Here is a 24,481-nt window from a genome sequence, read left to right on the forward strand (position 1 = left end):
ACCGAAATTCAACAATATTCAAAAATGTTTTGAACTAAGGAGGAAATCAACTAAATCCTTTCAACTTGTTAGAAAATGCATTCATTTGCCCAAGAGAATCATTAGACATCAACAAAATGCATCAGTGATTCGTATTTCCACGCAACTTTCAGAAACAGCACAGGACTGCCCAGTTTCTGTGCGCATGCGTGCGGAGCGCGCGCAGGTCTACACTTTGTGTAGCCGTTAGCGTTGAGGCTAATGATTACCTTCTTCTGGTAGAGAAGGAAAGGCTTCCCACAAAAACCTTCTCAATGAAATGTTAACTGCAAAGTAGCCTATGCCAGCTTGGCAGAATTATATCATCATTATTTGCATCAATCCAGTGGCCATTTGTTTTGCAAACTCCGCAATCACATGAGCGCTACAGCAACACCGCTTAACCAAACAAAGGTCTCTTCCTGGCGCACGCTTGCGTTTAAAGGGTAACTACACCCCAAAATCGATATGTCTTCAATTTTTCCAAGACCTCAAAAGTGGTCTCCTGCTAGGGTTTTAAATGTTGTCGTGGACATAGAACATCCAATCGTGTTATATTTCGATTAAAAAGGTGTGCTTTTGAGAGCGCAAACCTGGAGAAGCAGGGATAAACGGTAAACCGGGAAATGTAAACGGAGGAGAGGGGGAATTTTTTTGGGGGGGGGGTCAGGCAAAACATTGAAGGGATTTTACAGGGCCCTAATGGACGACAGACATTGACAGTCTAAAAACAAATGCTGAATGTAGTGCCTACATTTCGAGGGAAACGCACTGTCCATGATTGGATTTGATCAGGGCAGGGCAGCACTAACAAACTGCATGTAGTCCAATAAAAAGACACAACATTATTAGGGCGATAAATAAAAGGCAGTTGCTCCACGCATGACACAAGAGTACCCTCTACTGGAGCAAAAAGCTTACAGCACCTGGTATTCCCAGGCGGTCTCCCATCCAAGTACTAACCAGGCCCGACCCTGCTTAGCTTCCGAGATCGGACGAGATCGGGCGTATTCAGGCTGGTATGGCCGTAAGCGAAGGGAACCCTCTTGGTACACTATATAAAGTCAATGTGCCGCTCATTCATCGGGAGACAGAGAAATGTCCACGTTGTGACACACTGACAAAGCTCAAACCTTGCTTACATTTCCTTTCCAGCCCATATATTTCACTCTTGTGGGGGGGGGGGGGGAGGGCATATCCTATGTTCACACTTATGACAACTTCATGGACTAGGGCCCTATATAATACGGAATCACGGAATCCAGACTTTAAACCGAAATTCAACAATATTCAAAAATGTTTTGAACTAAGGAGGAAATCAACTAAATCCTTTCAACTTGTTAGAAAATGCATTCATTTGCCCAAGAGAATCATTAGACATCAACAAAATGCATCAGTGATTCGTATTTCCACGCAACTTTCAGAAACAGCACAGGACTGCCCAGTTTCTGTGCGCATGCGTGCGGAGCGCGCGCAGGTCTACACTTTGTGTAGCCGTTAGCGTTGAGGCTAATGATTACCTTCTTCTGGTAGAGAAGGAAAGGCTTCCCACAAAAACCTTCTCAATGAAATGTTAACTGCAAAGTAGCCTATGCCAGCTTGGCAGAATTATATCATCATTATTTGCATCAATCCAGTGGCCATTTGTTTTGCAAACTCCGCAATCACATGAGCGCTACAGCAACACCGCTTAACCAAACAAAGGTCTCTTCCTGGCGCACGCTTGCGTTTAAAGGGTAACTACACCCCAAAATCGATATGTCTTCAATTTTTCCAAGACCTCAAAAGTGGTCTCCTGCTAGGGTTTTAAATGTTGTCGTGGACATAGAACATCCAATCGTGTTATATTTCGATTAAAAAGGTGTGCTTTTGAGAGCGCAAACCTGGAGAAGCAGGGATAAACGGTAAACCGGGAAATGTAAACGGAGGAGAGGGGGAATTTTTTGGGGGGGGGGGTCAGGCAAAACATTGAAGGGATTTTACAGGGCCCTAATGGACGACAGACATTGACAGTCTAAAAACAAATGCTGAATGTAGTGCCTACATTTCGAGGGAAACGCACTGTCCATGATTGGATTTGATCAGGGCAGGGCAGCACTAACAAACTGCATGTAGTCCAATAAAAAGACACAACATTATTAGGGCGATAAATAAAAGGCAGTTGCTCCACGCATGACACAAGAGTACCCTCTACTGGAGCAAAAAGCTTACAGCACCTGGTATTCCCAGGCGGTCTCCCATCCAAGTACTAACCAGGCCCGACCCTGCTTAGCTTCCGAGATCGGACGAGATCGGGCGTATTCAGGCTGGTATGGCCGTAAGCGAAGGGAACCCTCTTGGTACACTATATAAAGTCAATGTGCCGCTCATTCATCGGGAGACAGAGAAATGTCCACGTTGTGACACACTGACAAAGCTCAAACCTTGCTTACATTTCCTTTCCAGCCCATATATTTCACTCTTGTGGGGGGGGGGGGGGAGGGCATATCCTATGTTCACACTTATGACAACTTCATGGACTAGGGCCCTATATAATACGGAATCACGGAATCCAGACTTTAAACCGAAATTCAACAATATTCAAAAATGTTTTGAACTAAGGAGGAAATCAACTAAATCCTTTCAACTTGTTAGAAAATGCATTCATTTGCCCAAGAGAATCATTAGACATCAACAAAATGCATCAGTGATTCGTATTTCCACGCAACTTTCAGAAACAGCACAGGACTGCCCAGTTTCTGTGCGCATGCGTGCGGAGCGCGCGCAGGTCTACACTTTGTGTAGCCGTTAGCGTTGAGGCTAATGATTACCTTCTTCTGGTAGAGAAGGAAAGGCTTCCCACAAAAACCTTCTCAATGAAATGTTAACTGCAAAGTAGCCTATGCCAGCTTGGCAGAATTATATCATCATTATTTGCATCAATCCAGTGGCCATTTGTTTTGCAAACTCCGCAATCACATGAGCGCTACAGCAACACCGCTTAACCAAACAAAGGTCTCTTCCTGGCGCACGCTTGCGTTTAAAGGGTAACTACACCCCAAAATCGATATGTCTTCAATTTTTCCAAGACCTCAAAAGTGGTCTCCTGCTAGGGTTTTAAATGTTGTCGTGGACATAGAACATCCAATCGTGTTATATTTCGATTAAAAAGGTGTGCTTTTGAGAGCGCAAACCTGGAGAAGCAGGGATAAACGGTAAACCGGGAAATGTAAACGGAGGAGAGGGGGAATTTTTTTGGGGGGGGGGTCAGGCAAAACATTGAAGGGATTTTACAGGGCCCTAATGGACGACAGACATTGACAGTCTAAAAACAAATGCTGAATGTAGTGCCTACATTTCGAGGGAAACGCACTGTCCATGATTGGATTTGATCAGGGCAGGGCAGCACTAACAAACTGCATGTAGTCCAATAAAAAGACACAACATTATTAGGGCGATAAATAAAAGGCAGTTGCTCCACGCATGACACAAGAGTACCCTCTACTGGAGCAAAAAGCTTACAGCACCTGGTATTCCCAGGCGGTCTCCCATCCAAGTACTAACCAGGCCCGACCCTGCTTAGCTTCCGAGATCGGACGAGATCGGGCGTATTCAGGCTGGTATGGCCGTAAGCGAAGGGAACCCTCTTGGTACACTATATAAAGTCAATGTGCCGCTCATTCATCGGGAGACAGAGAAATGTCCACGTTGTGACACACTGACAAAGCTCAAACCTTGCTTACATTTCCTTTCCAGCCCATATATTTCACTCTTGTGGGGGGGGGGGGGGAGGGCATATCCTATGTTCACACTTATGACAACTTCATGGACTAGGGCCCTATATAATACGGAATCACGGAATCCAGACTTTAAACCGAAATTCAACAATATTCAAAAATGTTTTGAACTAAGGAGGAAATCAACTAAATCCTTTCAACTTGTTAGAAAATGCATTCATTTGCCCAAGAGAATCATTAGACATCAACAAAATGCATCAGTGATTCGTATTTCCACGCAACTTTCAGAAACAGCACAGGACTGCCCAGTTTCTGTGCGCATGCGTGCGGAGCGCGCGCAGGTCTACACTTTGTGTAGCCGTTAGCGTTGAGGCTAATGATTACCTTCTTCTGGTAGAGAAGGAAAGGCTTCCCACAAAAACCTTCTCAATGAAATGTTAACTGCAAAGTAGCCTATGCCAGCTTGGCAGAATTATATCATCATTATTTGCATCAATCCAGTGGCCATTTGTTTTGCAAACTCCGCAATCACATGAGCGCTACAGCAACACCGCTTAACCAAACAAAGGTCTCTTCCTGGCGCACGCTTGCGTTTAAAGGGTAACTACACCCCAAAATCGATATGTCTTCAATTTTTCCAAGACCTCAAAAGTGGTCTCCTGCTAGGGTTTTAAATGTTGTCGTGGACATAGAACATCCAATCGTGTTATATTTCGATTAAAAAGGTGTGCTTTTGAGAGCGCAAACCTGGAGAAGCAGGGATAAACGGTAAACCGGGAAATGTAAACGGAGGAGAGGGGGAATTTTTTTTGGGGGGGGGTCAGGCAAAACATTGAAGGGATTTTACAGGGCCCTAATGGACGACAGACATTGACAGTCTAAAAACAAATGCTGAATGTAGTGCCTACATTTCGAGGGAAACGCACTGTCCATGATTGGATTTGATCAGGGCAGGGCAGCACTAACAAACTGCATGTAGTCCAATAAAAAGACACAACATTATTAGGGCGATAAATAAAAGGCAGTTGCTCCACGCATGACACAAGAGTACCCTCTACTGGAGCAAAAAGCTTACAGCACCTGGTATTCCCAGGCGGTCTCCCATCCAAGTACTAACCAGGCCCGACCCTGCTTAGCTTCCGAGATCGGACGAGATCGGGCGTATTCAGGCTGGTATGGCCGTAAGCGAAGGGAACCCTCTTGGTACACTATATAAAGTCAATGTGCCGCTCATTCATCGGGAGACAGAGAAATGTCCACGTTGTGACACACTGACAAAGCTCAAACCTTGCTTACATTTCCTTTCCAGCCCATATATTTCACTCTTGTTGGGGGGGGGGGAGGGCATATCCTATGTTCACACTTATGACAACTTCATGGACTAGGGCCCTATATAATACGGAATCACGGAATCCAGACTTTAAACCGAAATTCAACAATATTCAAAAATGTTTTGAACTAAGGAGGAAATCAACTAAATCCTTTCAACTTGTTAGAAAATGCATTCATTTGCCCAAGAGAATCATTAGACATCAACAAAATGCATCAGTGATTCGTATTTCCACGCAACTTTCAGAAACAGCACAGGACTGCCCAGTTTCTGTGCGCATGCGTGCGGAGCGCGCAGGTCTACACTTTGTGTAGCCGTTAGCGTTGAGGCTAATGATTACCTTCTTCTGGTAGAGAAGGAAAGGCTTCCCACAAAAACCTTCTCAATGAAATGTTAACTGCAAAGTAGCCTATGCCAGCTTGGCAGAATTATATCATCATTATTTGCATCAATCCAGTGGCCATTTGTTTTGCAAACTCCGCAATCACATGAGCGCTACAGCAACACCGCTTAACCAAACAAAGGTCTCTTCCTGGCGCACGCTTGCGTTTAAAGGGTAACTACACCCCAAAATCGATATGTCTTCAATTTTTCCAAGACCTCAAAAGTGGTCTCCTGCTAGGGTTTTAAATGTTGTCGTGGACATAGAACATCCAATCGTGTTATATTTCGATTAAAAAGGTGTGCTTTTGAGAGCGCAAACCTGGAGAAGCAGGGATAAACGGTAAACCGGGAAATGTAAACGGAGGAGAGGGGGAATTTTTTTGGGGGGGGGGTCAGGCAAAACATTGAAGGGATTTTACAGGGCCCTAATGGACGACAGACATTGACAGTCTAAAAACAAATGCTGAATGTAGTGCCTACATTTCGAGGGAAACGCACTGTCCATGATTGGATTTGATCAGGGCAGGGCAGCACTAACAAACTGCATGTAGTCCAATAAAAAGACACAACATTATTAGGGCGATAAATAAAAGGCAGTTGCTCCACGCATGACACAAGAGTACCCTCTACTGGAGCAAAAAGCTTACAGCACCTGGTATTCCCAGGCGGTCTCCCATCCAAGTACTAACCAGGCCCGACCCTGCTTAGCTTCCAAGATCGGACGAGATCGGGCGTATTCAGGCTGGTATGGCCGTAAGCGAAGGGAACCCTCTTGGTACACTATATAAAGTCAATGTGCCGCTCATTCATCGGGAGACAGAGAAATGTCCACGTTGTGACACACTGACAAAGCTCAAACCTTGCTTACATTTCCTTTCCAGCCCATATATTTCACTCTTGTTGGGGGGGGGGGAGGGCATATCCTATGTTCACACTTATGACAACTTCATGGACTAGGGCCCTATATAATACGGAATCACGGAATCCAGACTTTAAACCGAAATTCAACAATATTCAAAAATGTTTTGAACTAAGGAGGAAATCAACTAAATCCTTTCAACTTGTTAGAAAATGCATTCATTTGCCCAAGAGAATCATTAGACATCAACAAAATGCATCAGTGATTCGTATTTCCACGCAACTTTCAGAAACAGCACAGGACTGCCCAGTTTCTGTGCGCATGCGTGCGGAGCGCGCGCAGGTCTACACTTTGTGTAGCCGTTAGCGTTGAGGCTAATGATTACCTTCTTCTGGTAGAGAAGGAAAGGCTTCCCACAAAAACCTTCTCAATGAAATGTTAACTGCAAAGTAGCCTATGCCAGCTTGGCAGAATTATATCATCATTATTTGCATCAATCCAGTGGCCATTTGTTTTGCAAACTCCGCAATCACATGAGCGCTACAGCAACACCGCTTAACCAAACAAAGGTCTCTTCCTGGCGCACGCTTGCGTTTAAAGGGTAACTACACCCCAAAATCGATATGTCTTCAATTTTTCCAAGACCTCAAAAGTGGTCTCCTGCTAGGGTTTTAAATGTTGTCGTGGACATAGAACATCCAATCGTGTTATATTTCGATTAAAAAGGTGTGCTTTTGAGAGCGCAAACCTGGAGAAGCAGGGATAAACGGTAAACCGGGAAATGTAAACGGAGGAGAGGGGGAATTTTTTTTGGGGGGGGGTCAGGCAAAACATTGAAGGGATTTTACAGGGCCCTAATGGACGACAGACATTGACAGTCTAAAAACAAATGCTGAATGTAGTGCCTACATTTCGAGGGAAACGCACTGTCCATGATTGGATTTGATCAGGGCAGGGCAGCACTAACAAACTGCATGTAGTCCAATAAAAAGACACAACATTATTAGGGCGATAAATAAAAGGCAGTTGCTCCACGCATGACACAAGAGTACCCTCTACTGGAGCAAAAAGCTTACAGCACCTGGTATTCCCAGGCGGTCTCCCATCCAAGTACTAACCAGGCCCGACCCTGCTTAGCTTCCGAGATCGGACGAGATCGGGCGTATTCAGGCTGGTATGGCCGTAAGCGAAGGGAACCCTCTTGGTACACTATATAAAGTCAATGTGCCGCTCATTCATCGGGAGACAGAGAAATGTCCACGTTGTGACACACTGACAAAGCTCAAACCTTGCTTACATTTCCTTTCCAGCCCATATATTTCACTCTTGTTGGGGGGGGGGGAGGGCATATCCTATGTTCACACTTATGACAACTTCATGGACTAGGGCCCTATATAATACGGAATCACGGAATCCAGACTTTAAACCGAAATTCAACAATATTCAAAAATGTTTTGAACTAAGGAGGAAATCAACTAAATCCTTTCAACTTGTTAGAAAATGCATTCATTTGCCCAAGAGAATCATTAGACATCAACAAAATGCATCAGTGATTCGTATTTCCACGCAACTTTCAGAAACAGCACAGGACTGCCCAGTTTCTGTGCGCATGCGTGCGGAGCGCGCAGGTCTACACTTTGTGTAGCCGTTAGCGTTGAGGCTAATGATTACCTTCTTCTGGTAGAGAAGGAAAGGCTTCCCACAAAAACCTTCTCAATGAAATGTTAACTGCAAAGTAGCCTATGCCAGCTTGGCAGAATTATATCATCATTATTTGCATCAATCCAGTGGCCATTTGTTTTGCAAACTCCGCAATCACATGAGCGCTACAGCAACACCGCTTAACCAAACAAAGGTCTCTTCCTGGCGCACGCTTGCGTTTAAAGGGTAACTACACCCCAAAATCGATATGTCTTCAATTTTTCCAAGACCTCAAAAGTGGTCTCCTGCTAGGGTTTTAAATGTTGTCGTGGACATAGAACATCCAATCGTGTTATATTTCGATTAAAAAGGTGTGCTTTTGAGAGCGCAAACCTGGAGAAGCAGGGATAAACGGTAAACCGGGAAATGTAAACGGAGGAGAGGGGGAATTTTTTTGGGGGGGGGGTCAGGCAAAACATTGAAGGGATTTTACAGGGCCCTAATGGACGACAGACATTGACAGTCTAAAAACAAATGCTGAATGTAGTGCCTACATTTCGAGGGAAACGCACTGTCCATGATTGGATTTGATCAGGGCAGGGCAGCACTAACAAACTGCATGTAGTCCAATAAAAAGACACAACATTATTAGGGCGATAAATAAAAGGCAGTTGCTCCACGCATGACACAAGAGTACCCTCTACTGGAGCAAAAAGCTTACAGCACCTGGTATTCCCAGGCGGTCTCCCATCCAAGTACTAACCAGGCCCGACCCTGCTTAGCTTCCGAGATCGGACGAGATCGGGCGTATTCAGGCTGGTATGGCCGTAAGCGAAGGGAACCCTCTTGGTACACTATATAAAGTCAATGTGCCGCTCATTCATCGGGAGACAGAGAAATGTCCACGTTGTGACACACTGACAAAGCTCAAACCTTGCTTACATTTCCTTTCCAGCCCATATATTTCACTCTTGTGGGGGGGGGGGAGGGCATATCCTATGTTCACACTTATGACAACTTCATGGACTAGGGCCCTATATAATACGGAATCACGGAATCCAGACTTTAAACCGAAATTCAACAATATTCAAAAATGTTTTGAACTAAGGAGGAAATCAACTAAATCCTTTCAACTTGTTAGAAAATGCATTCATTTGCCCAAGAGAATCATTAGACATCAACAAAATGCATCAGTGATTCGTATTTCCACGCAACTTTCAGAAACAGCACAGGACTGCCCAGTTTCTGTGCGCATGCGTGCGGAGCGCGCGCAGGTCTACACTTTGTGTAGCCGTTAGCGTTGAGGCTAATGATTACCTTCTTCTGGTAGAGAAGGAAAGGCTTCCCACAAAAACCTTCTCAATGAAATGTTAACTGCAAAGTAGCCTATGCCAGCTTGGCAGAATTATATCATCATTATTTGCATCAATCCAGTGGCCATTTGTTTTGCAAACTCCGCAATCACATGAGCGCTACAGCAACACCGCTTAACCAAACAAAGGTCTCTTCCTGGCGCACGCTTGCGTTTAAAGGGTAACTACACCCCAAAATCGATATGTCTTCAATTTTTCCAAGACCTCAAAAGTGGTCTCCTGCTAGGGTTTTAAATGTTGTCGTGGACATAGAACATCCAATCGTGTTATATTTCGATTAAAAAGGTGTGCTTTTGAGAGCGCAAACCTGGAGAAGCAGGGATAAACGGTAAACCGGGAAATGTAAACGGAGGAGAGGGGGAATTTTTTTGGGGGGGGGGTCAGGCAAAACATTGAAGGGATTTTACAGGGCCCTAATGGACGACAGACATTGACAGTCTAAAAACAAATGCTGAATGTAGTGCCTACATTTCGAGGGAAACGCACTGTCCATGATTGGATTTGATCAGGGCAGGGCAGCACTAACAAACTGCATGTAGTCCAATAAAAAGACACAACATTATTAGGGCGATAAATAAAAGGCAGTTGCTCCACGCATGACACAAGAGTACCCTCTACTGGAGCAAAAAGCTTACAGCACCTGGTATTCCCAGGCGGTCTCCCATCCAAGTACTAACCAGGCCCGACCCTGCTTAGCTTCCGAGATCGGACGAGATCGGGCGTATTCAGGCTGGTATGGCCGTAAGCGAAGGGAACCCTCTTGGTACACTATATAAAGTCAATGTGCCGCTCATTCATCGGGAGACAGAGAAATGTCCACGTTGTGACACACTGACAAAGCTCAAACCTTGCTTACATTTCCTTTCCAGCCCATATATTTCACTCTTGTGGGGGGGGGAGAGGGCATATCCTATGTTCACACTTATGACAACTTCATGGACTAGGGCCCTATATAATACGGAATCACGGAATCCAGACTTTAAACCGAAATTCAACAATATTCAAAAATGTTTTGAACTAAGGAGGAAATCAACTAAATCCTTTCAACTTGTTAGAAAATGCATTCATTTGCCCAAGAGAATCATTAGACATCAACAAAATGCATCAGTGATTCGTATTTCCACGCAACTTTCAGAAACAGCACAGGACTGCCCAGTTTCTGTGCGCATGCGTGCGGAGCGCGCGCAGGTCTACACTTTGTGTAGCCGTTAGCGTTGAGGCTAATGATTACCTTCTTCTGGTAGAGAAGGAAAGGCTTCCCACAAAAACCTTCTCAATGAAATGTTAACTGCAAAGTAGCCTATGCCAGCTTGGCAGAATTATATCATCATTATTTGCATCAATCCAGTGGCCATTTGTTTTGCAAACTCCGCAATCACATGAGCGCTACAGCAACACCGCTTAACCAAACAAAGGTCTCTTCCTGGCGCACGCTTGCGTTTAAAGGGTAACTACACCCCAAAATCGATATGTCTTCAATTTTTCCAAGACCTCAAAAGTGGTCTCCTGCTAGGGTTTTAAATGTTGTCGTGGACATAGAACATCCAATCGTGTTATATTTCGATTAAAAAGGTGTGCTTTTGAGAGCGCAAACCTGGAGAAGCAGGGATAAACGGTAAACCGGGAAATGTAAACGGAGGAGAGGGGGAATTTTTTGGGGGGGGGGGTCAGGCAAAACATTGAAGGGATTTTACAGGGCCCTAATGGACGACAGACATTGACAGTCTAAAAACAAATGCTGAATGTAGTGCCTACATTTCGAGGGAAACGCACTGTCCATGATTGGATTTGATCAGGGCAGGGCAGCACTAACAAACTGCATGTAGTCCAATAAAAAGACACAACATTATTAGGGCGATAAATAAAAGGCAGTTGCTCCACGCATGACACAAGAGTACCCTCTACTGGAGCAAAAAGCTTACAGCACCTGGTATTCCCAGGCGGTCTCCCATCCAAGTACTAACCAGGCCCGACCCTGCTTAGCTTCCGAGATCGGACGAGATCGGGCGTATTCAGGCTGGTATGGCCGTAAGCGAAGGGAACCCTCTTGGTACACTATATAAAGTCAATGTGCCGCTCATTCATCGGGAGACAGAGAAATGTCCACGTTGTGACACACTGACAAAGCTCAAACCTTGCTTACATTTCCTTTCCAGCCCATATATTTCACTCTTGTGGGGGGGGGAGAGGGCATATCCTATGTTCACACTTATGACAACTTCATGGACTAGGGCCCTATATAATACGGAATCACGGAATCCAGACTTTAAACCGAAATTCAACAATATTCAAAAATGTTTTGAACTAAGGAGGAAATCAACTAAATCCTTTCAACTTGTTAGAAAATGCATTCATTTGCCCAAGAGAATCATTAGACATCAACAAAATGCATCAGTGATTCGTATTTCCACGCAACTTTCAGAAACAGCACAGGACTGCCCAGTTTCTGTGCGCATGCGTGCGGAGCGCGCGCAGGTCTACACTTTGTGTAGCCGTTAGCGTTGAGGCTAATGATTACCTTCTTCTGGTAGAGAAGGAAAGGCTTCCCACAAAAACCTTCTCAATGAAATGTTAACTGCAAAGTAGCCTATGCCAGCTTGGCAGAATTATATCATCATTATTTGCATCAATCCAGTGGCCATTTGTTTTGCAAACTCCGCAATCACATGAGCGCTACAGCAACACCGCTTAACCAAACAAAGGTCTCTTCCTGGCGCACGCTTGCGTTTAAAGGGTAACTACACCCCAAAATCGATATGTCTTCAATTTTTCCAAGACCTCAAAAGTGGTCTCCTGCTAGGGTTTTAAATGTTGTCGTGGACATAGAACATCCAATCGTGTTATATTTCGATTAAAAAGGTGTGCTTTTGAGAGCGCAAACCTGGAGAAGCAGGGATAAACGGTAAACCGGGAAATGTAAACGGAGGAGAGGGGGAATTTTTTGGGGGGGGGGGTCAGGCAAAACATTGAAGGGATTTTACAGGGCCCTAATGGACGACAGACATTGACAGTCTAAAAACAAATGCTGAATGTAGTGCCTACATTTCGAGGGAAACGCACTGTCCATGATTGGATTTGATCAGGGCAGGGCAGCACTAACAAACTGCATGTAGTCCAATAAAAAGACACAACATTATTAGGGCGATAAATAAAAGGCAGTTGCTCCACGCATGACACAAGAGTACCCTCTACTGGAGCAAAAAGCTTACAGCACCTGGTATTCCCAGGCGGTCTCCCATCCAAGTACTAACCAGGCCCGACCCTGCTTAGCTTCCGAGATCGGACGAGATCGGGCGTATTCAGGCTGGTATGGCCGTAAGCGAAGGGAACCCTCTTGGTACACTATATAAAGTCAATGTGCCGCTCATTCATCGGGAGACAGAGAAATGTCCACGTTGTGACACACTGACAAAGCTCAAACCTTGCTTACATTTCCTTTCCAGCCCATATATTTCACTCTTGTGGGGGGGGGAGAGGGCATATCCTATGTTCACACTTATGACAACTTCATGGACTAGGGCCCTATATAATACGGAATCACGGAATCCAGACTTTAAACCGAAATTCAACAATATTCAAAAATGTTTTGAACTAAGGAGGAAATCAACTAAATCCTTTCAACTTGTTAGAAAATGCATTCATTTGCCCAAGAGAATCATTAGACATCAACAAAATGCATCAGTGATTCGTATTTCCACGCAACTTTCAGAAACAGCACAGGACTGCCCAGTTTCTGTGCGCATGCGTGCGGAGCGCGCGCAGGTCTACACTTTGTGTAGCCGTTAGCGTTGAGGCTAATGATTACCTTCTTCTGGTAGAGAAGGAAAGGCTTCCCACAAAAACCTTCTCAATGAAATGTTAACTGCAAAGTAGCCTATGCCAGCTTGGCAGAATTATATCATCATTATTTGCATCAATCCAGTGGCCATTTGTTTTGCAAACTCCGCAATCACATGAGCGCTACAGCAACACCGCTTAACCAAACAAAGGTCTCTTCCTGGCGCACGCTTGCGTTTAAAGGGTAACTACACCCCAAAATCGATATGTCTTCAATTTTTCCAAGACCTCAAAAGTGGTCTCCTGCTAGGGTTTTAAATGTTGTCGTGGACATAGAACATCCAATCGTGTTATATTTCGATTAAAAAGGTGTGCTTTTGAGAGCGCAAACCTGGAGAAGCAGGGATAAACGGTAAACCGGGAAATGTAAACGGAGGAGAGGGGGAATTTTTTTGGGGGGGGGGGTCAGGCAAAACATTGAAGGGATTTTACAGGGCCCTAATGGACGACAGACATTGACAGTCTAAAAACAAATGCTGAATGTAGTGCCTACATTTCGAGGGAAACGCACTGTCCATGATTGGATTTGATCAGGGCAGGGCAGCACTAACAAACTGCATGTAGTCCAATAAAAAGACACAACATTATTAGGGCGATAAATAAAAGGCAGTTGCTCCACGCATGACACAAGAGTACCCTCTACTGGAGCAAAAAGCTTACAGCACCTGGTATTCCCAGGCGGTCTCCCATCCAAGTACTAACCAGGCCCGACCCTGCTTAGCTTCCGAGATCGGACGAGATCGGGCGTATTCAGGCTGGTATGGCCGTAAGCGAAGGGAACCCTCTTGGTACACTATATAAAGTCAATGTGCCGCTCATTCATCGGGAGACAGAGAAATGTCCACGTTGTGACACACTGACAAAGCTCAAACCTTGCTTACATTTCCTTTCCAGCCCATATATTTCACTCTTGTGGGGGGGGGAGAGGGCATATCCTATGTTCACACTTATGACAACTTCATGGACTAGGGCCCTATATAATACGGAATCACGGAATCCAGACTTTAAACCGAAATTCAACAATATTCAAAAATGTTTTGAACTAAGGAGGAAATCAACTAAATCCTTTCAACTTGTTAGAAAATGCATTCATTTGCCCAAGAGAATCATTAGACATCAACAAAATGCATCAGTGATTCGTATTTCCACGCAACTTTCAGAAACAGCACAGGACTGCCCAGTTTCTGTGCGCATGCGTGCGGAGCGCGCGCAGGTCTACACTTTGTGTAGCCGTTAGCGTTGAGGCTAATGATTACCTTCTTCTGGTAGAGAAGGAAAGGCTTCCCACAAAAACCTTCTCAATGAAATGTTAACTGCAAAGTAGCCTATGCCAGCTTGGCAGAATTATATCATCATTATTTGCATCAATCCAGTGGCCATTTGTTTTGCAAACTCCGCAATCACATGAGCGCTACAGCAACACCGCTTAACCAAACAAAGGTCTCTTCCTGGCGCACGCTTGCGTTTAAAGGGTAACTACACCCCAAAATCGATATGTCTTCAATTTTTCCAAGACCTCAAAAGTGGTCTCCTGCTAGGGTTTTAAATGTTGTCGTGGACATAGAACATCCAATCGTGTTATATTTCGATTAAAAAGGTGTGCTTTTGAGAGCGCAAACCTGGAGAAGCAGGGATAAACGGTAAACCGGGAAATGTAAACGGAGGAGAGGGGGAATTTTTTTTGGGGGGGGGTCAGGCAAAACATTGAAGGGATTTTACAGGGCCCTAATGGACGACAGACATTGACAGTCTAAAAACAAATGCTGAATGTAGTGCCTACATTTCGAGGGAAACGCACTGTCCATGATTGGATTTGATCAGGGCAGGGCAGCACTAACAAACTGCATGTAGTCCAATAAAAAGACACAACATTATTAGGGCGATAAATAAAAGGCAGTTGCTCCACGCATGACACAAGAGTACCCTCTACTGGAGCAAAAAGCTTACAGCACCTGGTATTCCCAGGCGGTCTCCCATCCAAGTACTAACCAGGCCCGACCCTGCTTAGCTTCCGAGATCGGACGAGATCGGGCGTATTCAGGCTGGTATGGCCGTAAGCGAAGGGAACCCTCTTGGTACACTATATAAAGTCAATGTGCCGCTCATTCATCGGGAGACAGAGAAATGTCCACGTTGTGACACACTGACAAAGCTCAAACCTTGCTTACATTTCCTTTCCAGCCCATATATTTCACTCTTGTGGGGGGGGGAGAGGGCATATCCTATGTTCACACTTATGACAACTTCATGGACTAGGGCCCTATATAATACGGAATCACGGAATCCAGACTTTAAACCGAAATTCAACAATATTCAAAAATGTTTTGAACTAAGGAGGAAATCAACTAAATCCTTTCAACTTGTTAGAAAATGCATTCATTTGCCCAAGAGAATCATTAGACATCAACAAAATGCATCAGTGATTCGTATTTCCACGCAACTTTCAGAAACAGCACAGGACTGCCCAGTTTCTGTGCGCATGCGTGCGGAGCGCGCGCAGGTCTACACTTTGTGTAGCCGTTAGCGTTGAGGCTAATGATTACCTTCTTCTGGTAGAGAAGGAAAGGCTTCCCACAAAAACCTTCTCAATGAAATGTTAACTGCAAAGTAGCCTATGCCAGCTTGGCAGAATTATATCATCATTATTTGCATCAATCCAGTGGCCATTTGTTTTGCAAACTCCGCAATCACATGAGCGCTACAGCAACACCGCTTAACCAAACAAAGGTCTCTTCCTGGCGCACGCTTGCGTTTAAAGGGTAACTACACCCCAAAATCGATATGTCTTCAATTTTTCCAAGACCTCAAAAGTGGTCTCCTGCTAGGGTTTTAAATGTTGTCGTGGACATAGAACATCCAATCGTGTTATATTTCGATTAAAAAGGTGTGCTTTTGAGAGCGCAAACCTGGAGAAGCAGGGATAAACGGTAAACCGGGAAATGTAAACGGAGGAGAGGGGGAATTTTTTTTGGGGGGGGGTCAGGCAAAACATTGAAGGGATTTTACAGGGCCCTAATGGACGACAGACATTGACAGTCTAAAAACAAATGCTGAATGTAGTGCCTACATTTCGAGGGAAACGCACTGTCCATGATTGGATTTGATCAGGGCAGGGCAGCACTAACAAACTGCATGTAGTCCAATAAAAAGACACAACATTATTAGGGCGATAAATAAAAGGCAGTTGCTCCACGCATGACACAAGAGTACCCTCTACTGGAGCAAAAAGCTTACAGCACCTGGTATTCCCAGGCGGTCTCCCATCCAAGTACTAACCAGGCCCGACCCTGCTTAGCTTCCGAGATCGGACGAGATCGGGCGTATTCAGGCTGGTATGGCCGTAAGCGAAGGGAACCCTCTTGGTACACTATATAAAGTCAATGTGCCGCTCATTCATCGGGAGACAGAGAAATGTCCACGTTGTGACACACTGACAAAGCTCAAACCTTGCTTACATTTCCTTTCCAGCCCATATATTTCACTCTTGTGGGGGGGGGAGAGGGCATATCCTATGTTCACACTTATGACAACTTCATGGACTAGGGCCCTATATAATACGGAATCACGGAATCCAGACTTTAAACCGAAATTCAACAATATTCAAAAATGTTTTGAACTAAGGAGGAAATCAACTAAATCCTTTCAACTTGTTAGAAAATGCATTCATTTGCCCAAGAGAATCATTAGACATCAACAAAATGCATCAGTGATTCGTATTTCCACGCAACTTTCAGAAACAGCACAGGACTGCCCAGTTTCTGTGCGCATGCGTGCGGAGCGCGCGCAGGTCTACACTTTGTGTAGCCGTTAGCGTTGAGGCTAATGATTACCTTCTTCTGGTAGAGAAGGAAAGGCTTCCCACAAAAACCTTCTCAATGAAATGTTAACTGCAAAGTAGCCTATGCCAGCTTGGCAGAATTATATCATCATTATTTGCATCAATCCAGTGGCCATTTGTTTTGCAAACTCCGCAATCACATGAGCGCTACAGCAACACCGCTTAACCAAACAAAGGTCTCTTCCTGGCGCACGCTTGCGTTTAAAGGGTAACTACACCCCAAAATCGATATGTCTTCAATTTTTCCAAGACCTCAAAAGTGGTCTCCTGCTAGGGTTTTAAATGTTGTCGTGGACATAGAACATCCAATCGTGTTATATTTCGATTAAAAAGGTGTGCTTTTGAGAGCGCAAACCTGGAGAAGCAGGGATAAACGGTAAACCGGGAAATGTAAACGGAGGAGAGGGGGAATTTTTTGGGGGGGGGGGTCAGGCAAAACATTGAAGGGATTTTACAGGGCCCTAATGGACGACAGACATTGACAGTCTAAAAACAAATGCTGAATGTAGTGCCTACATTTCGAGGGAAACGCACTGTCCATGATTGGATTTGATCAGGGCAGGGCAGCACTAACAAACTGCATGTAGTCCAATAAAAAGACACAACATTATTAGGGCGATAAATAAAAGGCAGTTGCTCCACGCATGACACAAGAGTACCCTCTACTGGAGCAAAAAGCTTACAGCACCTGGTATTCCCAGGCGGTCTCCCATCCAAGTACTAACCAGGCCCGACCCTGCTTAGCTTCCGAGATCGGACGAGATCGGGCGTATTCAGGCTGGTATGGCCGTAAGCGAAGGGAACCCTCTTGGTACACTATATAAAGTCAATGTGCCGCTCATTCATCGGGAGACAGAGAAATGTCCACGTTGTGACACACTGACAAAGCTCAAACCTTGCTTACATTTCCTTTCCAGCCCATATATTTCACTCTTGTGGGGGGGGGAGAGGGCATATCCTATGTTCACACTTATGACAACTTCATGGACTAGGGCCCTATATAATACGGAATCACGGAATCCAGACTTTAAACCGAAATTCAACAATATTCAAAAATGTTTTGAACTAAGGAGGAAATCAACTAAATCCTTTCAACTTGTTAGAAAATGCATTCATTTGCCCAAGAGAATCATTAGACATCAACAAAATGCATCAGTGATTCGTATTTCCACGCAACTTTCAGAAACAGCACAGGACTGCCCAGTTTCTGTGCGCATGCGTGCGGAGCGCGCGCAGGTCTACACTTTGTGTAGCCGTTAGCGTTGAGGCTAATGATTACCTTCTTCTGGTAGAGAAGGAAAGGCTTCCCACAAAAACCTTCTCAATGAAATGTTAACTGCAAAGTAGCCTATGCCAGCTTGGCAGAATTATATCATCATTATTTGCATCAATCCAGTGGCCATTTGTTTTGCAAACTCCGCAATCACATGAGCGCTACAGCAACACCGCTTAACCAAACAAAGGTCTCTTCCTGGCGCACGCTTGCGTTTAAAGGGTAACTACACCCCAAAATCGATATGTCTTCAATTTTTCCAAGACCTCAAAAGTGGTCTCCTGCTAGGGTTTTAAATGTTGTCGTGGACATAGAACATCCAATCGTGTTATATTTCGATTAAAAAGGTGTGCTTTTGAGAGCGCAAACCTGGAGAAGCAGGGATAAACGGTAAACCGGGAAATGTAAACGGAGGAGAGGGGGAATTTTTTTTGGGGGGGGGTCAGGCAAAACATTGAAGGGATTTTACAGGGCCCTAATGGACGACAGACATTGACAGTCTAAAAACAAATGCTGAATGTAGTGCCTACATTTCGAGGGAAACGCACTGTCCATGATTGGATTTGATCAGGGCAGGGCAGCACTAACAAACTGCATGTAGTCCAATAAAAAGACACAACATTATTAGGGCGATAAATAAAAGGCAGTTGCTCCACGCATGACACAAGAGTACCCTCTACTGGAGCAAAAAGCTTACAGCACCTGGTATTCCCAGGCGGTCTCCCATCCAAGTACTAACCAGGCCCGACCCTGCTTAGCTTCCGAGATCGGACGAGATCGGGCGTATTCAGGCTGGTATGGCCGTAAGCGAAGGGAACCCTCTTGGTACACTATATAAAGTCAATGTGCCGCTCATTCATCGGGAGACAGAGAAATGTCCACGTTGTGACACACTGACAAAGCTCAAACCTTGCTTACATTTCCTTTCCAGCCCATATATTTCACTCTTGTGGGGGGGGGAGAGGGCATATCCTATGTTCACACTTATGACAACTTCATGGACTAGGGCCCTATATAATACGGAATCACGGAATCCAGACTTTAAACCGAAATTCAACAATATTCAAAAATGTTTTGAACTAAGGAGGAAATCAACTAAATCCTTTCAACTTGTTAGAAAATGCATTCATTTGCCCAAGAGAATCATTAGACATCAACAAAATGCATCAGTGATTCGTATTTCCACGCAACTTTCAGAAACAGCACAGGACTGCCCAGTTTCTGTGCGCATGCGTGCGGAGCGCGCGCAGGTCTACACTTTGTGTAGCCGTTAGCGTTGAGGCTAATGATTACCTTCTTCTGGTAGAGAAGGAAAGGCTTCCCACAAAAACCTTCTCAATGAAATGTTAACTGCAAAGTAGCCTATGCCAGCTTGGCAGAATTATATCATCATTATTTGCATCAATCCAGTGGCCATTTGTTTTGCAAACTCCGCAATCACATGAGCGCTACAGCAACACCGCTTAACCAAACAAAGGTCTCTTCCTGGCGCACGCTTGCGTTTAAAGGGTAACTACACCCCAAAATCGATATGTCTTCAATTTTTCCAAGACCTCAAAAGTGGTCTCCTGCTAGGGTTTTAAATGTTGTCGTGGACATAGAACATCCAATCGTGTTATATTTCGATTAAAAAGGTGTGCTTTTGAGAGCGCAAACCTGGAGAAGCAGGGATAAACGGTAAACCGGGAAATGTAAACGGAGGAGAGGGGGAATTTTTTGGGGGGGGGGGTCAGGCAAAACATTGAAGGGATTTTACAGGGCCCTAATGGACGACAGACATTGACAGTCTAAAAACAAATGCTGAATGTAGTGCCTACATTTCGAGGGAAACGCACTGTCCATGATTGGATTTGATCAGGGCAGGGCAGCACTAACAAACTGCATGTAGTCCAATAAAAAGACACAACATTATTAGGGCGATAAATAAAAGGCAGTTGCTCCACGCATGACACAAGAGTACCCTCTACTGGAGCAAAAAGCTTACAGCACCTGGTATTCCCAGGCGGTCTCCCATCCAAGTACTAACCAGGCCCGACCCTGCTTAGCTTCCGAGATCGGACGAGATCGGGCGTATTCAGGCTGGTATGGCCGTAAGCGAAGGGAACCCTCTTGGTACACTATATAAAGTCAATGTGCCGCTCATTCATCGGGAGACAGAGAAATGTCCACGTTGTGACACACTGACAAAGCTCAAACCTTGCTTACATTTCCTTTCCAGCCCATATATTTCACTCTTGTGGGGGGGGAGAGGGCATATCCTATGTTCACACTTATGACAACTTCATGGACTAGGGCCCTATATAATACGGAATCACGGAATCCAGACTTTAAACCGAAATTCAACAATATTCAAAAATGTTTTGAACTAAGGAGGAAATCAACTAAATCCTTTCAACTTGTTAGAAAATGCATTCATTTGCCCAAGAGAATCATTAGACATCAACAAAATGCATCAGTGATTCGTATTTCCACGCAACTTTCAGAAACAGCACAGGACTGCCCAGTTTCTGTGCGCATGCGTGCGGAGCGCGCGCAGGTCTACACTTTGTGTAGCCGTTAGCGTTGAGGCTAATGATTACCTTCTTCTGGTAGAGAAGGAAAGGCTTCCCACAAAAACCTTCTCAATGAAATGTTAACTGCAAAGTAGCCTATGCCAGCTTGGCAGAATTATATCATCATTATTTGCATCAATCCAGTGGCCATTTGTTTTGCAAACTCCGCAATCACATGAGCGCTACAGCAACACCGCTTAACCAAACAAAGGTCTCTTCCTGGCGCACGCTTGCGTTTAAAGGGTAACTACACCCCAAAATCGATATGTCTTCAATTTTTCCAAGACCTCAAAAGTGGTCTCCTGCTAGGGTTTTAAATGTTGTCGTGGACATAGAACATCCAATCGTGTTATATTTCGATTAAAAAGGTGTGCTTTTGAGAGCGCAAACCTGGAGAAGCAGGGATAAACGGTAAACCGGGAAATGTAAACGGAGGAGAGGGGGAATTTTTTGGGGGGGGGGGTCAGGCAAAACATTGAAGGGATTTTACAGGGCCCTAATGGACGACAGACATTGACAGTCTAAAAACAAATGCTGAATGTAGTGCCTACATTTCGAGGGAAACGCACTGTCCATGATTGGATTTGATCAGGGCAGGGCAGCACTAACAAACTGCATGTAGTCCAATAAAAAGACACAACATTATTAGGGCGATAAATAAAAGGCAGTTGCTCCACGCATGACACAAGAGTACCCTCTACTGGAGCAAAAAGCTTACAGCACCTGGTATTCCCAGGCGGTCTCCCATCCAAGTACTAACCAGGCCCGACCCTGCTTAGCTTCCGAGATCGGACGAGATCGGGCGTATTCAGGCTGGTATGGCCGTAAGCGAAGGGAACCCTCTTGGTACACTATATAAAGTCAATGTGCCGCTCATTCATCGGGAGACAGAGAAATGTCCACGTTGTGACACACTGACAAAGCTCAAACCTTGCTTACATTTCCTTTCCAGCCCATATATTTCACTCTTGTGGGGGGGGGAGAGGGCATATCCTATGTTCACACTTATGACAACTTCATGGACTAGGGCCCTATATAATACGGAATCACGGAATCCAGACTTTAAACCGAAATTCAACAATATTCAAAAATGTTTTGAACTAAGGAGGAAATCAACTAAATCCTTTCAACTTGTTAGAAAATGCATTCATTTGCCCAAGAGAATCATTAGACATCAACAAAATGCATCAGTGATTCGTATTTCCACGCAACTTTCAGAAACAGCACAGGACTGCCCAGTTTCTGTGCGCATGCGTGCGGAGCGCGCGCAGGTCTACACTTTGTGTAGCCGTTAGCGTTGAGGCTAATGATTACCTTCTTCTGGTAGAGAAGGAAAGGCTTCCCACAAAAACCTTCTCAATGAAATGTTAACTGCAAAGTAGCCTATGCCAGCTTGGCAGAATTATATCATCATTATTTGCATCAATCCAGTGGCCATTTGTTTTGCAAACTCCGCAATCACATGAGCGCTACAGCAACACCGCTTAACCAAACAAAGGTCTCTTCCTGGCGCACGCTTGCGTTTAAAGGGTAACTACACCCCAAAATCGATATGTCTTCAATTTTTCCAAGACCTCAAAAGTGGTCTCCTGCTAGGGTTTTAAATGTTGTCGTGGACATAGAACATCCAATCGTGTTATATTTCGATTAAAAAGGTGTGCTTTTGAGAGCGCAAACCTGGAGAAGCAGGGATAAACGGTAAACCGGGAAATGTAAACGGAGGAGAGGGGGAATTTTTTGGGGGGGGGGGTCAGGCAAAACATTGAAGGGATTTTACAGGGCCCTAATGGACGACAGACATTGACAGTCTAAAAACAAATGCTGAATGTAGTGCCTACATTTCGAGGGAAACGCACTGTCCATGATTGGATTTGATCAGGGCAGGGCAGCACTAACAAACTGCATGTAGTCCAATAAAAAGACACAACATTATTAGGGCGATAAATAAAAGGCAGTTGCTCCACGCATGACACAAGAGTACCCTCTACTGGAGCAAAAAGCTTACAGCACCTGGTATTCCCAGGCGGTCTCCCATCCAAGTACTAACCAGGCCCGACCCTGCTTAGCTTCCGAGATCGGACGAGATCGGGCGTATTCAGGCTGGTATGGCCGTAAGCGAAGGGAACCCTCTTGGTACACTATATAAAGTCAATGTGCCGCTCATTCATCGGGAGACAGAGAAATGTCCACGTTGTGACACACTGACAAAGCTCAAACCTTGCTTACATTTCCTTTCCAGCCCATATATTTCACTCTTGTGGGGGGGGGAGAGGGCATATCCTATGTTCACACTTATGACAACTTCATGGACTAGGGCCCTATATAATACGGAATCACGGAATCCAGACTTTAAACCGAAATTCAACAATATTCAAAAATGTTTTGAACTAAGGAGGAAATCAACTAAATCCTTTCAACTTGTTAGAAAATGCATTCATTTGCCCAAGAGAATCATTAGACATCAACAAAATGCATCAGTGATTCGTATTTCCACGCAACTTTCAGAAACAGCACAGGACTGCCCAGTTTCTGTGCGCATGCGTGCGGAGCGCGCGCAGGTCTACACTTTGTGTAGCCGTTAGCGTTGAGGCTAATGATTACCTTCTTCTGGTAGAGAAGGAAAGGCTTCCCACAAAAACCTTCTCAATGAAATGTTAACTGCAAAGTAGCCTATGCCAGCTTGGCAGAATTATATCATCATTATTTGCATCAATCCAGTGGCCATTTGTTTTGCAAACTCCGCAATCACATGAGCGCTACAGCAACACCGCTTAACCAAACAAAGGTCTCTTCCTGGCGCACGCTTGCGTTTAAAGGGTAACTACACCCCAAAATCGATATGTCTTCAATTTTTCCAAGACCTCAAAAGTGGTCTCCTGCTAGGGTTTTAAATGTTGTCGTGGACATAGAACATCCAATCGTGTTATATTTCGATTAAAAAGGTGTGCTTTTGAGAGCGCAAACCTGGAGAAGCAGGGATAAACGGTAAACCGGGAAATGTAAACGGAGGAGAGGGGGAATTTTTTTGGGGGGGGGGGTCAGGCAAAACATTGAAGGGATTTTACAGGGCCCTAATGGACGACAGACATTGACAGTCTAAAAACAAATGCTGAATGTAGTGCCTACATTTCGAGGGAAACGCACTGTCCATGATTGGATTTGATCAGGGCAGGGCAGCACTAACAAACTGCATGTAGTCCAATAAAAAGACACAACATTATTAGGGCGATAAATAAAAGGCAGTTGCTCCACGCATGACACAAGAGTACCCTCTACTGGAGCAAAAAGCTTACAGCACCTGGTATTCCCAGGCGGTCTCCCATCCAAGTACTAACCAGGCCCGACCCTGCTTAGCTTCCGAGATCGGACGAGATCGGGCGTATTCAGGCTGGTATGGCCGTAAGCGAAGGGAACCCTCTTGGTACACTATATAAAGTCAATGTGCCGCTCATTCATCGGGAGACAGAGAAATGTCCACGTTGTGACACACTGACAAAGCTCAAACCTTGCTTACATTTCCTTTCCAGCCCATATATTTCACTCTTGTGGGGGGGGGAGAGGGCATATCCTATGTTCACACTTATGACAACTTCATGGACTAGGGCCCTATATAATACGGAATCACGGAATCCAGACTTTAAACCGAAATTCAACAATATT

At 44.8% G+C, this 24,481-nt stretch overlaps 19 non-coding genes across 19 annotated transcripts; all 19 read right to left on the reverse strand.

Annotated features, from left to right (window-relative positions):
- Nucleotides 1-932: 932 nt before the first annotated feature.
- Nucleotides 933-1,051, reverse strand: LOC118962648 (5S ribosomal RNA). Its single transcript, XR_005049986.2, has one exon. It is a non-coding gene; the product is annotated as a 5S ribosomal RNA (ribosomal RNA).
- A 1,171-nt stretch (nucleotides 1,052-2,222) lies between these two features.
- On the reverse strand, nucleotides 2,223-2,341 carry LOC118962640 (5S ribosomal RNA). Its single transcript, XR_005049978.2, has one exon. It is a non-coding gene; the product is annotated as a 5S ribosomal RNA (ribosomal RNA).
- Nucleotides 2,342-3,512: 1,171 nt separating this feature from the next.
- LOC118962646 (5S ribosomal RNA) lies at nucleotides 3,513-3,631 on the reverse strand. Its single transcript, XR_005049984.2, has one exon. It is a non-coding gene; the product is annotated as a 5S ribosomal RNA (ribosomal RNA).
- A 1,171-nt stretch (nucleotides 3,632-4,802) lies between these two features.
- LOC118962642 (5S ribosomal RNA) lies at nucleotides 4,803-4,921 on the reverse strand. Its single transcript, XR_005049980.2, has one exon. It is a non-coding gene; the product is annotated as a 5S ribosomal RNA (ribosomal RNA).
- Nucleotides 4,922-6,088: 1,167 nt separating this feature from the next.
- On the reverse strand, nucleotides 6,089-6,207 carry LOC118962634 (5S ribosomal RNA). Its single transcript, XR_005049972.2, has one exon. It is a non-coding gene; the product is annotated as a 5S ribosomal RNA (ribosomal RNA).
- Nucleotides 6,208-7,376: 1,169 nt separating this feature from the next.
- LOC118937959 (5S ribosomal RNA) lies at nucleotides 7,377-7,495 on the reverse strand. Its single transcript, XR_005035366.1, has one exon. It is a non-coding gene; the product is annotated as a 5S ribosomal RNA (ribosomal RNA).
- A 1,167-nt stretch (nucleotides 7,496-8,662) lies between these two features.
- LOC118937960 (5S ribosomal RNA) lies at nucleotides 8,663-8,781 on the reverse strand. Its single transcript, XR_005035367.1, has one exon. It is a non-coding gene; the product is annotated as a 5S ribosomal RNA (ribosomal RNA).
- A 1,168-nt stretch (nucleotides 8,782-9,949) lies between these two features.
- Nucleotides 9,950-10,068, reverse strand: LOC118937962 (5S ribosomal RNA). The gene has a single exon (XR_005035369.1). It is a non-coding gene; the product is annotated as a 5S ribosomal RNA (ribosomal RNA).
- A 1,168-nt stretch (nucleotides 10,069-11,236) lies between these two features.
- On the reverse strand, nucleotides 11,237-11,355 carry LOC118937963 (5S ribosomal RNA). Its single transcript, XR_005035370.1, has one exon. It is a non-coding gene; the product is annotated as a 5S ribosomal RNA (ribosomal RNA).
- A 1,168-nt stretch (nucleotides 11,356-12,523) lies between these two features.
- Nucleotides 12,524-12,642, reverse strand: LOC118937964 (5S ribosomal RNA). Its single transcript, XR_005035371.1, has one exon. It is a non-coding gene; the product is annotated as a 5S ribosomal RNA (ribosomal RNA).
- A 1,169-nt stretch (nucleotides 12,643-13,811) lies between these two features.
- Nucleotides 13,812-13,930, reverse strand: LOC149979426 (5S ribosomal RNA). The gene has a single exon (XR_016485441.1). It is a non-coding gene; the product is annotated as a 5S ribosomal RNA (ribosomal RNA).
- A 1,168-nt stretch (nucleotides 13,931-15,098) lies between these two features.
- Nucleotides 15,099-15,217, reverse strand: LOC149979427 (5S ribosomal RNA). Its single transcript, XR_016485442.1, has one exon. It is a non-coding gene; the product is annotated as a 5S ribosomal RNA (ribosomal RNA).
- A 1,168-nt stretch (nucleotides 15,218-16,385) lies between these two features.
- Nucleotides 16,386-16,504, reverse strand: LOC149979428 (5S ribosomal RNA). Its single transcript, XR_016485443.1, has one exon. It is a non-coding gene; the product is annotated as a 5S ribosomal RNA (ribosomal RNA).
- A 1,168-nt stretch (nucleotides 16,505-17,672) lies between these two features.
- Nucleotides 17,673-17,791, reverse strand: LOC149979429 (5S ribosomal RNA). The gene has a single exon (XR_016485444.1). It is a non-coding gene; the product is annotated as a 5S ribosomal RNA (ribosomal RNA).
- Nucleotides 17,792-18,959: 1,168 nt separating this feature from the next.
- Nucleotides 18,960-19,078, reverse strand: LOC149979430 (5S ribosomal RNA). Its single transcript, XR_016485445.1, has one exon. It is a non-coding gene; the product is annotated as a 5S ribosomal RNA (ribosomal RNA).
- A 1,168-nt stretch (nucleotides 19,079-20,246) lies between these two features.
- LOC149979431 (5S ribosomal RNA) lies at nucleotides 20,247-20,365 on the reverse strand. The gene has a single exon (XR_016485446.1). It is a non-coding gene; the product is annotated as a 5S ribosomal RNA (ribosomal RNA).
- A 1,167-nt stretch (nucleotides 20,366-21,532) lies between these two features.
- Nucleotides 21,533-21,651, reverse strand: LOC149979432 (5S ribosomal RNA). Its single transcript, XR_016485447.1, has one exon. It is a non-coding gene; the product is annotated as a 5S ribosomal RNA (ribosomal RNA).
- Nucleotides 21,652-22,819: 1,168 nt separating this feature from the next.
- LOC149979433 (5S ribosomal RNA) lies at nucleotides 22,820-22,938 on the reverse strand. The gene has a single exon (XR_016485448.1). It is a non-coding gene; the product is annotated as a 5S ribosomal RNA (ribosomal RNA).
- A 1,169-nt stretch (nucleotides 22,939-24,107) lies between these two features.
- On the reverse strand, nucleotides 24,108-24,226 carry LOC118937965 (5S ribosomal RNA). Its single transcript, XR_005035372.1, has one exon. It is a non-coding gene; the product is annotated as a 5S ribosomal RNA (ribosomal RNA).
- Nucleotides 24,227-24,481: the final 255 nt, after the last annotated feature.

Source organism: Oncorhynchus mykiss, chromosome 12, assembly GCF_057628025.1.
Source record: "Oncorhynchus mykiss isolate SJ-2025 chromosome 12, ASM5762802v1, whole genome shotgun sequence".
Taxonomy (NCBI): Eukaryota; Metazoa; Chordata; class Actinopteri; order Salmoniformes; family Salmonidae; genus Oncorhynchus; species Oncorhynchus mykiss.